At 35.7% G+C, this 10,538-nt stretch overlaps 1 long non-coding RNA gene across 1 annotated transcript in view; it reads left to right on the top strand.

Moving 5' to 3' along the window:
• LOC120766904 overlaps positions 1-10,538 on the top strand; it is a 141,763-nt gene that overhangs the window by 76,278 nt on the left and 54,947 nt on the right. Inside the window, exon 2 of the long non-coding RNA XR_005704625.1 lies at positions 7,004-7,055. This is a non-coding gene — a long non-coding RNA (uncharacterized LOC120766904). The remainder of the gene's footprint in view (positions 1-7,003; positions 7,056-10,538) is intronic.

Raw genomic sequence — 10,538 nt, 5'->3', positions numbered from 1 at the left:
ATGGACTTTCCATGGGTAGGAAAATATTCCGTCTTTTAAGCAGGCATTTTACATTTCTGCGAACAATTTAGTAGAAAGAGGTAGAAATCAAATGCTTGATGTAAATCTGTGTAAAAATTGTGAAACGGGCGTGTCACCGCCCACTTTAGCACGACATCAAACCTCAACAATTACTACAACTATTTAAAGCGAATTCAATGCATAATATTATCTTGATATATTTATAATATATCATGTTTTGAAAGTGGACGAAATCGGGGTACAACCGCGCCCACTCTTCACATATGACATTTTAAAGTGCATATTATTCTTTCAAACAACATCATACATACAAATCAAGCACAAGCGAAGATATCAGACAACAAGAAAAAACGTTAACTTCGGGTGCACTAAGCTAATATACCCTTCACAGGTACATTTCTTTTAGTAAATATATATTCAGTTTGTATGGCAGCTATATGCTACAGTGAACCAATCTGAACAATTTTTTTCCGATATTACATTATTTCTATGAACAATAACTCATATCAAATTTCGTGAAGATATATCGTCAAATGAGCACGTTTCCCATGCAAGTATTTGATTCCGATCATTTCGACAACATACCGATCATTTATATATATACTTATAGGGTCTGCGACGCTTCCTTCTGGGTGTTACGAATTTCGTGGCAAACTTAATATACCCTGTTCAGGTACTAGTACTTAGTAAATTTGGTCGATATCGATATCGATATATAGGCCAGTATGAAAGAAAGCTTGGCAAAATCAAGTGAATAAATAATCTTAGATATTATATACAAGTAATTTGGTTCTCAAAAAATTGTTAGATTCTCAAAATTAATAATTAACATCGGTCCTTAATCGAGCTTTTTCGCCGAAAATTGAACTAAGTTAACCGCTGAGTTAATCCACGTCGAATATTGTGAAAAATATTCTCACGAAAAGGTTCACAATTTAATTCCATTTTTTGGCTGAGATGAATATCTTAGTTATTGTGACAAAAATAAAAAAGGCTCTTAATACTGTGAGCAAAAAATAATAAGACTTTGTTCAGAATTTTAAAATTCTTAAGTTATGCTTCAACAATTTTTAACTCTTACTCCCTCAAATGTTACTGATTGACAAACAAAAAATCCTCCCTCAAGCCAGGCGCTGTAGCTTAACTATAAGTGGTCGCTATTTTTTTTAGGTTCCCATACATTTAACATAGGAATTTTAATTTTTTCATTCAAACTAAAATTTCACCAATTAATTTTCATTTCTCAAAAATAACCGTCACACATTCATGAATTTGGCTTTTCAAACTTTAAAAACTCCCGCGACAAAAATAGTTGAAAAAAAATTCAAGCAAGAGTCCATAGAACGAATCTTAGTTTGAAATCGGGAAGCTCTCAATGAGCTTGGTGCTCAGCAACTCATGATCTTAGAATAAGATCGGAACACACATCCGGATTTCGCAGCGAACTCCTTTCTTTTCCTTTCTAAATTTCTTTTGTCCTTTCTTCTTTTTTCCTCTCTGATCCCCTTTCTCTGATCTCCTTTTTTCTTTCTTGCACTGTTACTTTTTCAGCTTGGGTTTTTTTTAATGGGAAATTTTGTGTTTAGGGTTAGAGTTTTTGAGGGTTTCGAGCCTCTCTACTATTAAATTTACTTCAAACATTTTACCTTAAAAACAGTGAACCTAAATCGTAAAAAAAGAGAGCAATTAGGAAAAAATATGATTATGTGCATGTTTTTCTGCTACAAAAAGAGTTTAACAAGCCAGCGAAGCTTGTCTTCGGTGTCCAAATCAAAAAACCCCATCTTTCGAAATTTCCTTTCCATAAACACCAAACTTATATCGTACCGAAATCCTGGGACCAAAGCTGCAACTCATAGTAATCAACGTGTGATTCGAATAACACGTCGCTGCTGCTCTCTTGAGACGAAAGCATGCAACACTCGCCACAGTTACGAGCGCAACTAATTTCCAGCAATAACTTGTCAGCAAAGCATGTGGCCTCTCCACTGTTGTGCATTGGTTAAATAAATCAACAAATAAATAAATGTTTCTCCACTCACTCGTACGTACTGACTTAGTCTGCTTTGTTGCATGTGGCATGCTGCATGTTGCCACGCGTATAATTGTTGTTGCACAGCACATATTGCCGCCAACCGCAGCAGTGTTTGATTGTGATGTTGCAGCGACTGTTATTTGAAAAAATATATATATATTGTTGTTGTTGTTTTTTAATTGTTGTTGTTGCTTTTGGTTTTGTTGTTGTAGTTTTAACTGCTCTACGCCTGCAACAGGGGAAAAAATATTTTAGTTGTTGCTTTTGTTTTAATTTTTGTTGTTATTGTTGCCTTTGGTTTTGTTGTTGTTGCAATTTTAACTGCTCCTCGCTTACAACAGACGTGTATGCCATTACTGCACCGAATACTATTGGATTTGTTTTTGTTGTTGTTGTTGTCATTGCGGTTGCACTTGCCACAACCATTGCTGGCACTTTGGCGCAGCAGCGCAGTGGCGCCACAATTCATTTTATTGCCTCTGCTGCATCGGCGGTTGCCTCGTCTTCAGCTGCTTCTTATTTTCTCATCGTATATTTCTTTATATTTGCTATTTTTGCTTTTTCTTGTGCGCTTTTTGTTATTGTTTGGTTGCTGCTCTGCACCGCAGCAGTTGTTGCTGTTGTTGTTGCTGCAATTTTTCCTTGTTTATTTTCATTATTTTGTTGTTTGTTTTCTACCTTCAGCATTTTCATTTCATCCAACACACGCACATCGCATACACACACACACAAGCACGCGCTGTGGGCGGCAAACAATTGCTTGTGCGCCTGCAAGTATGCTTAGTGTATTTATATTTGTAATTTTCTTGCCTTTTTTGTTGCCAATACAATTTCATTTCATTTTCGTTTACGTTTTTATTTGTATTTAACTATTTGCTGTTGTTTTTGTTGCACTTTTTGCCGTTTTGTTCTGTTGGTTCTGCCTCAGCTGCCTTCATGCGCTCGATAGCTGGCAGCTTGTTTATTTTTATTGTTGTTGCCATCTTAAGATTACTTTGCACGGTTGCTGTTGTTGTCTGTATGTTTTTGAATGTGTGCGTGGATGTATGCATGTATGTTTGCATTATCATTTCCAGAGGTTATGGCCTTTTCTCGTTTTTTTCCTTTGTTGCTGCTGTTGTTGTGCTCGTATATATTGTTATTTTGTACACTCGTGCCTTGTTATTGTTGTTGCAGGCAACTCGACTTGCCGTCTCAATGGTATTAGGTCTAATATTTGTACACTTTATTGCTTGGGGATTCCGCAGGCCAAGTGGGGGTTGCGGTGCATTGCGTTACAAGCGAGTTGAAATATATTTTCCTCCACACACACACACACACACACACACTCATATATACAATTCTTCTTGCGTCGATAACAATTCACCTGCAGTTACAAACTAGCACACACACACACACTCAGCTCTCGTTTCGCTTCGTTTTGTGTGCGAATGCGTCACAATGTCTGAGGATTTCTCTGCCTTTGCGCATATTTTTGCTTTCTTCCGCCATCTCTCCCTCTACCACAACCAATTTGCCCCCTGCTGTGCGATGACTCGCCGGATTCGCAAGGAATTTTTCTGATTTCAAGTTAACCTCACCCTCCGCGACCCACTCAAATCACTCTTTTGTTGCGCGTATCGTAAACGGCTGCTGGAAGATAGCGGCGTGCAGACGAAGACGGCGTCACGGTCGACGGCTTGTGCGAGTCGAAGGCGTTTGCTTCGCTGCTCGCTTGTGGGTTCGTTGCATATTTACGGCGCTTCCGTTGAGCTTGCGCGCAGAGCTTAAGATTTAGATTTCGAGTTTGAATTGATTACGATATCAATTATGTTTGCTTTGTAGGTGTGCATGATTGCGTGCTTTTCGGCGCGCATGCACACACACACACACACTCGCAGACGAGCGGCTATCAGTTATCAATGGCTGCTGGCAAGCATATGGGAGAGTGTGTTAAGACACGTTTCACTGCGCTTGTATTGGAACTTGTTTAAGGCAGGCGTATATGTATGCGTGCAGGCGTGCGCGTATGTGTGTGTGTGGGCATTCTCTCTATCCACTGTGGTGGCGGCGGTTGCGTGCGCTTGTATGCTCTGTTGCCTCAGCGTTGCGGTCGATTGATTATACGCACAGATTTATTTATGTACATATATAAATTGTAATATATATATATATATACTAATATGTGTGTATGTCTGTGTTCCCACAGTGACTTGCAAATATGTGCGCGCAAAATAATTGACCGCAATGAATTTTAGTTTCATAAATAATCACATGACGAGTGTAATTTCAGGAAAGTGCTGGTTGGCAAGCGGAAATTGTTGCTAACACACAGGAAACGCCAGTAAGGACGTACTATATTTGTATTTCGAAATATACCGTTACAGCCATTTTATGTTTTGAAGCCATTTTAAGTTTCCAGTTAAAGAGGAAGCACTTTAATATTAATATACTCAGAAAGGGCTAACTGATATATAACCGAAAAGCGCTGATACTTCTTAGATAACATTAAAGCGCTATAATTTCAAAATATACCGTTACATGTGTTTTACGTTTTGCGTATATTTGAGAATTGAATTCAACTTAGCTGCACTTTGAAAGCGAATAAAAAACATAGCTCAAGCTAAGATTACATTTTTAGATATTTTTTCCAATTTGCTCTTGCTTGAGACATTGTAGAACCCTTTGAGCCGAATTCCGAGATACTTTTAACACCTAATCAGCGTGAAAGTGAGTAAACAGTTCGTGATAAAATATTTAAATTATTTTCAAAATTCACAGCAAACAGCAAAAGTATATTTCTAATAATCATATTTTCTTGCAAAATTCCTCTACTATATCAGCAAAGGGCTTATCGCAATAGGACAATTGAAAAGTCCCTGGCTTAAAAGAGTAAAACAGTTTTCTTATTTGGTAAGGTTGTTTATTCAACATAGTTCTCTTTGAGAGTGCCCACAAATTATATAGACCCTTTTCGATACCAATTTTGTAGTATGATATGTCTTTTGCTATCAAAATAGGCCTCAGTTTCGAAGATCACCTCTTCATTCGACGAAAATTTCTTCCCATCGAGCTTTATTGTGAGATCTGAGAACTGAAAATGGTCGCCAGATCTGGAGAAGCTATTGGAAGCTCAATACACAAATTTCTATCGTTTTCACTGACTTGTGACACGTTTTTTTTCTTTTCAAAGTAGTCAATAAAAATTATTTCATGAGCATCCTAAAATATTGTCGATTGAAGTTCGGAGTGAAATGATGTAGCCATGTTTCATCCGTTGCCACATATCGACACAAAAACTCGGGTTTATAAAGCTTAAACATCTCCAAACACTGCTCCGAATCATCAACTCGTTCATTGATTTTGGTCAAATGTAAGCTCGCGAGGCACCCACTTTGCACAGAGCTTTCTCATACCCAAATATTCGTGCACGGTATGATGTAAGCCATCAGGTGATATCTTTAGAGTGCCTGCTATCTCGAACAACTTTAATTTTTTGAAAACTTATTTTGCGTACTTTTTTGCTGTTTTCGTCGCTTACAACCCCTCTAGAGCGTCCACTGCGTTCACCGTCTTCGCTGCTCAATTCACCACTCTCAACTTAGCATATCAATCTTTGTGAGTAATATTCCTGAGCCATTGCTCGAAGGCTAGTCATCTAAGCCAAGTTTTTGCCCGTCAAATTTTTAGTGGCGCCTTTTGAAGGTTAAGGTTAAATCCATATCATATTTGATTTTAGTGCCGCCATCTCGAAACAGGTACAAAGTATGTATGTACATACATATCAGCGTAACATTTAGACCCTTTGAAATATTTTTGCTTCAGCTCAAGTCTGAGAAATGAAACTAAACCTTCAACTTGAGCTGTTGGAAGAAAGCGTTTGTCTAAGAACGAACGAAATTATATAAGTATAAAATATATCTGCGGACTTATGAGATATCACTATAGAAATCATATCCAAAATATTTGGAGCCCACGATGGCTCACCTCCAAAAATAGAGTAACCACCCATGCTCTACTTTACAATGGAAGCCAGCAGTCTTCAGTGCTTTAGCAGTGAGTTTATACTGTTCCCGTGTTCTTCACAAAATTTCTCTGTGGTTTGACTTGACAACAAGTTGGTGACCTACGATAATTTCAATGAGCTCTGGACTACCCCAGTCACGAGCAATTTATGCAGAATTTGGATAGTATCGATATATTCTGTCATTATAGTCTCGCCTGAAGCACTCTCCAATCAATCTAGAAAAAAACTTTAAATATATATATTTTGCACTTTTTTGCACCGTGTATATAATACAGTTTACATAATATAACCGAATGGGTTGTCTATTAAACGTTTTCTCATGAATTTGTCAAAACTTTAAGTTCTGTTAAAAGCATTAAATTATTGTCTAGTTTTTATAATTCTCCTCAATCATTGATATATTGTAATAATAAAAGACTTGAACTTGTTCAAGAAGACCTCTAACCTGTTGACACACAGTTCCGTTATATTCGTTGTTGCAGTACCACGTATAACCTCAAGAACTTATTGTTGAATATGCAATCAGATCAGAATACCCTGTCGAAAAAAGTATATCACAAATTTGTTGAGACGACTAATGTCAATCATCTGCATTTAATGATTGTAGAAAAAAATTTTCTCTAAGTTTTTGCAGAAAACAATTATGTTGCCTACATTTTGGCGCATAATTATAAATTATGAACTTTTGGAACAAACTGTCAGTACAATTTCACCAAAAATTTGTGCAATTACTAGAAATTGAAAACACTAAGCTTAAAATAAAATTGCAATTGAACTGACAGTTTGTTCCAAAAGTTCATAATTTATAATTATGCGCCAAAATGTAGGCAACATTTTTTTTTTGCAATAAATTACATAGTTAAATTTTCCTTAGCAAAAACCACTTTAGTTAATTAATTTATTTTATTTCTAATATATATCTCTTACCTCAATTTTTGCAGGACCAAGCCAGAAAGTGTAAGGAAACAAAGAGCGGAACTCTAAATATAAGTGGTGAGTAAAAGAACTTCTTTCATTATGAAATGTTGATTACAGTTTAATGTTTATGATTTACTCTTTCTTTAGATTCTAACAAAATTTTTTCTTTGATTTGTATATATGAAAGAATTCTAAGAAAAATCTGTTTATATATGGATTTATTGCGTACTGTATACCCTTATCGCCTTCATAATTAATTTATTTCTTTAAATAAAGGTAGGATTTATGATACATAGGCCAAATTTAAGTATTTATTATAACGTCTTGACCTTAAGTGCAAATTCACGAAAACTTAACTTGAAATAATGCTCATGGATGTAAGGCTATAAAACCGCATATCAAAGTTTTACGAATTCGAGTATTGTTTGATTTCGCATGTCTGACAAAAAAACAACTATTTGAAATGTCTGTCCAGTGTCTTCACTATAATTTCGCTGATCAATATTTCAATAAAATTTGAACCTAAAATATATGGTTCCTGGCACTGTGAGTAGGTTGATACTGAAATCGGTTGGAAACTGGGCTTCGCTCGGAAAAAATGGCAACTTTTGCTGCAATTAATCCCAGAAGGGTGAAGCATATGTGAATTATTATATATTAAAGGTGTATTCGGTTCTATTTTCTAGTCTTTCTGCGTTGGTTCACGAAAACTTGAATAAATTTCCGGCAACACAAATATGCATACCTGATATGTGGCAACTCTTTTTGGAAAAATTCCGAAATTAGGTTAAATTTTACACTACCAAAAAATTATACATACAGTCATGTCGAAAAGTATTAAATCCAAGTTTATTGTATTATCCCTTGTTAACAGCATGTAAATGTAGGTATTTTAAAAGGTTGTCGAATTCCAACATCCCTTCACTTAGCGAACTTTCTACCGAATAATAAAATCTCGTTTTTCCACAATTTTCTAACTTTTGCTGATGCGATTTGATACTCCGCTGCCTCTCTTAATATGGGTAGTAAGCCAGCGGCGCATTTTCTGGCAACACTGTTGCGAATCCATTTATTTCTATATGTGTGTGAGTGAGTGTGTGTGGCTTAGCCCCTTTTGTCTGTCTATTCTAGCAGACGTATGTATTGCCTTTGTTTTGCTTGGTGGCCACATCCTTTGCTGCAGGATATTTTAAATGCGATAACTTTACACCGAACACAACAACAACAACAACAACAACAGTGCTGAATATAGGCGGCAGCAAATTACTGTACGGTCTGCGTCACCTTTTGCACTTCGTTGCTTTTTCGTTGAGCAATTGTTGTTGTTACTGCTTTGTTGGTGTTGTTGTTGTTTATGTTCGCATCATGACAGCAAACTTCTAAATTCCACTTCACTTTGTTTGGGCAAGTGCTGGCAAATGGGTCTGTATGTGTGCCTGTGATGAGCATACACTTATCTTTCGGCCCCTAAAGGTATGCAATGCTATGGTAACTGGTATTCATATATGTACAACGTATGTGGGGTATGTGTATGTAATACACCTTTGTAATAAACATCAATATTATCAGCGCGGCAATATCACCGCTCGGTCAGCTCTCCACTGTTTGCGTGTGTGTGCGTGTGTGTGTGTGCTAATTCGGTCATAATTTTCGACCGCACCGCGTCCTTAATCAGTCACTCAATGTATGGCCTTTTCACACAATGCAATTTATTCGGATTTCGTTTATTACAATGACTTAGAATGGTTTGGAATGCAGCCAGCGGTAATGGATGAATTCCAACATCATGTTGGTGTCAGAGGAATGTCCGAATGCTCGCAGGTCCGAATGTCCGTGCACCCGTGCGTGTGTGCTTGAATTCCTGAAATGTTGATACAGATATCAGTTTGAAGGACGCAGGTTTAGAACACAATCTATATATGTATGTTTTGTATATATCTATATATATATATATATATATATATGATATTTTAAATGCATTCTGTACGGTGCTGCTGAAATACGCAGCAGCCATTCATCTAATCACACATAGTATATATATACATATATATGAGTATACCTGTATGAGCACACCTGTATAAGCGTACCGCATACCGTAGATATATATATACTGTATATACAGAATGCACATAGATTTTCTTTGTTTGACAAAATACGAGGATTCTCGGTTATATCAGGTATCTTTTAAAATACTTGAAAACTATTAAAAAATTAAGAAAAATTATAAAAAATATATATTTCTCAGTGAAAAAGTTTAAGACGGTTCGGAAAGCTATCGTAATACGCTCTTGGAGTACAAAAACTTTTACAAATATTGAGGAGACATGTACTTCATTCTGAACTCTTTTTAAATACATATATATGTATAAAAATGCTCTGAGGGTAAGTTGATAGTTAACACTTTAAGTCTATACAAAGCTGTATCGAATAACTTACTTTAAGGGGTTAGGGGTAGTCAGAGGCACGAAATTAGAATTTTCAGTACTTTTTTTTTTTGCTGTTAAATAGTGTTATTTTACAAAAGTAGTAATATCGCATTATTACAGAATGTGCTGACTTTAAGTCACGAAAATTTCAAAAAAAAAAAATGATTTTATTTTCAAAGTTATAGTTGTTTGTGTTGACCCTGTTCCAAAAGAAGATACTTGCGGTGACTACCATAAGTCCTTGGAGATTCATCTAAAATCAATCGGACAGAAAAAATTAGTTTTATAAATAGATAATCCTGAACCTGATCGAAGGATTGTTTTTTTTTTTCAAAAATTAACAAAATGGCGACCTCAGGAAATTTTTGTCTAAATTTTTGGGAAAAAATCAACAGTCTTAAAAAATCGCAATTAAAAAAAAATCCTTCGATCAGGCGCGAGTTTATAATTGGAGTACTCAGAACCCGTCGTAAAGCATCGTGAAATCGTAAAATTATAAATTTTTACACTTGTTTAAAAAAATTGTTGTTGGTTTTCATACACAAATGAGTTTACACATTTACAATTCTCAATGCTATGTTCTGGAATCGTTATAACTTATAACTTTATGAGACTTGTGAAAACCCTATATGTATTCTAAAAGCTTATAAATTTCATTAAAATCTACTGAGCGGCTTTCGAGTTACAGTTGTCACCAGTTCAAAAAACATAGTTTTGAGTAAAACGCGTTTAAAGTTTCACACTAGCGCTTTGAAGTGCCCGAGCTCTCTTTGTTATTTCTCGAATAACTCAGAAACTAATTATCGGATCAACGTGAAATTTTCAGAGAATATTTTTAAGATATTACACTTAAAGCAAATGCAAAAAAAAATTAATTTTTTGAAAATTCTGACTACCCCTAACCCCTTAATCCTCAGCGCATCTGAACTGCTTGCTCCAAAATATGACAAGAGTAAGAGAGAAATTTTATAATCTTGTATGGTATAATATTGAAGGCAAGTTCTGGCCCAACCTTTACATTTACTAGTAAGACTTTTTACTATAAATATAAATTTTTTACATTTACATAAAGTGAATTCCGCGATTGACGTAACGTAAAGTGAAGTCTTACGAAAACCTATCTAATGCAAGT

This window comes from Bactrocera tryoni, chromosome 1 (genome assembly GCF_016617805.1).
Source record: "Bactrocera tryoni isolate S06 chromosome 1, CSIRO_BtryS06_freeze2, whole genome shotgun sequence".
Taxonomy (NCBI): domain Eukaryota; kingdom Metazoa; phylum Arthropoda; class Insecta; order Diptera; family Tephritidae; genus Bactrocera; species Bactrocera tryoni.
Note: the sequence above shows the minus strand (reverse complement) of the source record. Positions and strands in the feature narration are given on the sequence as shown.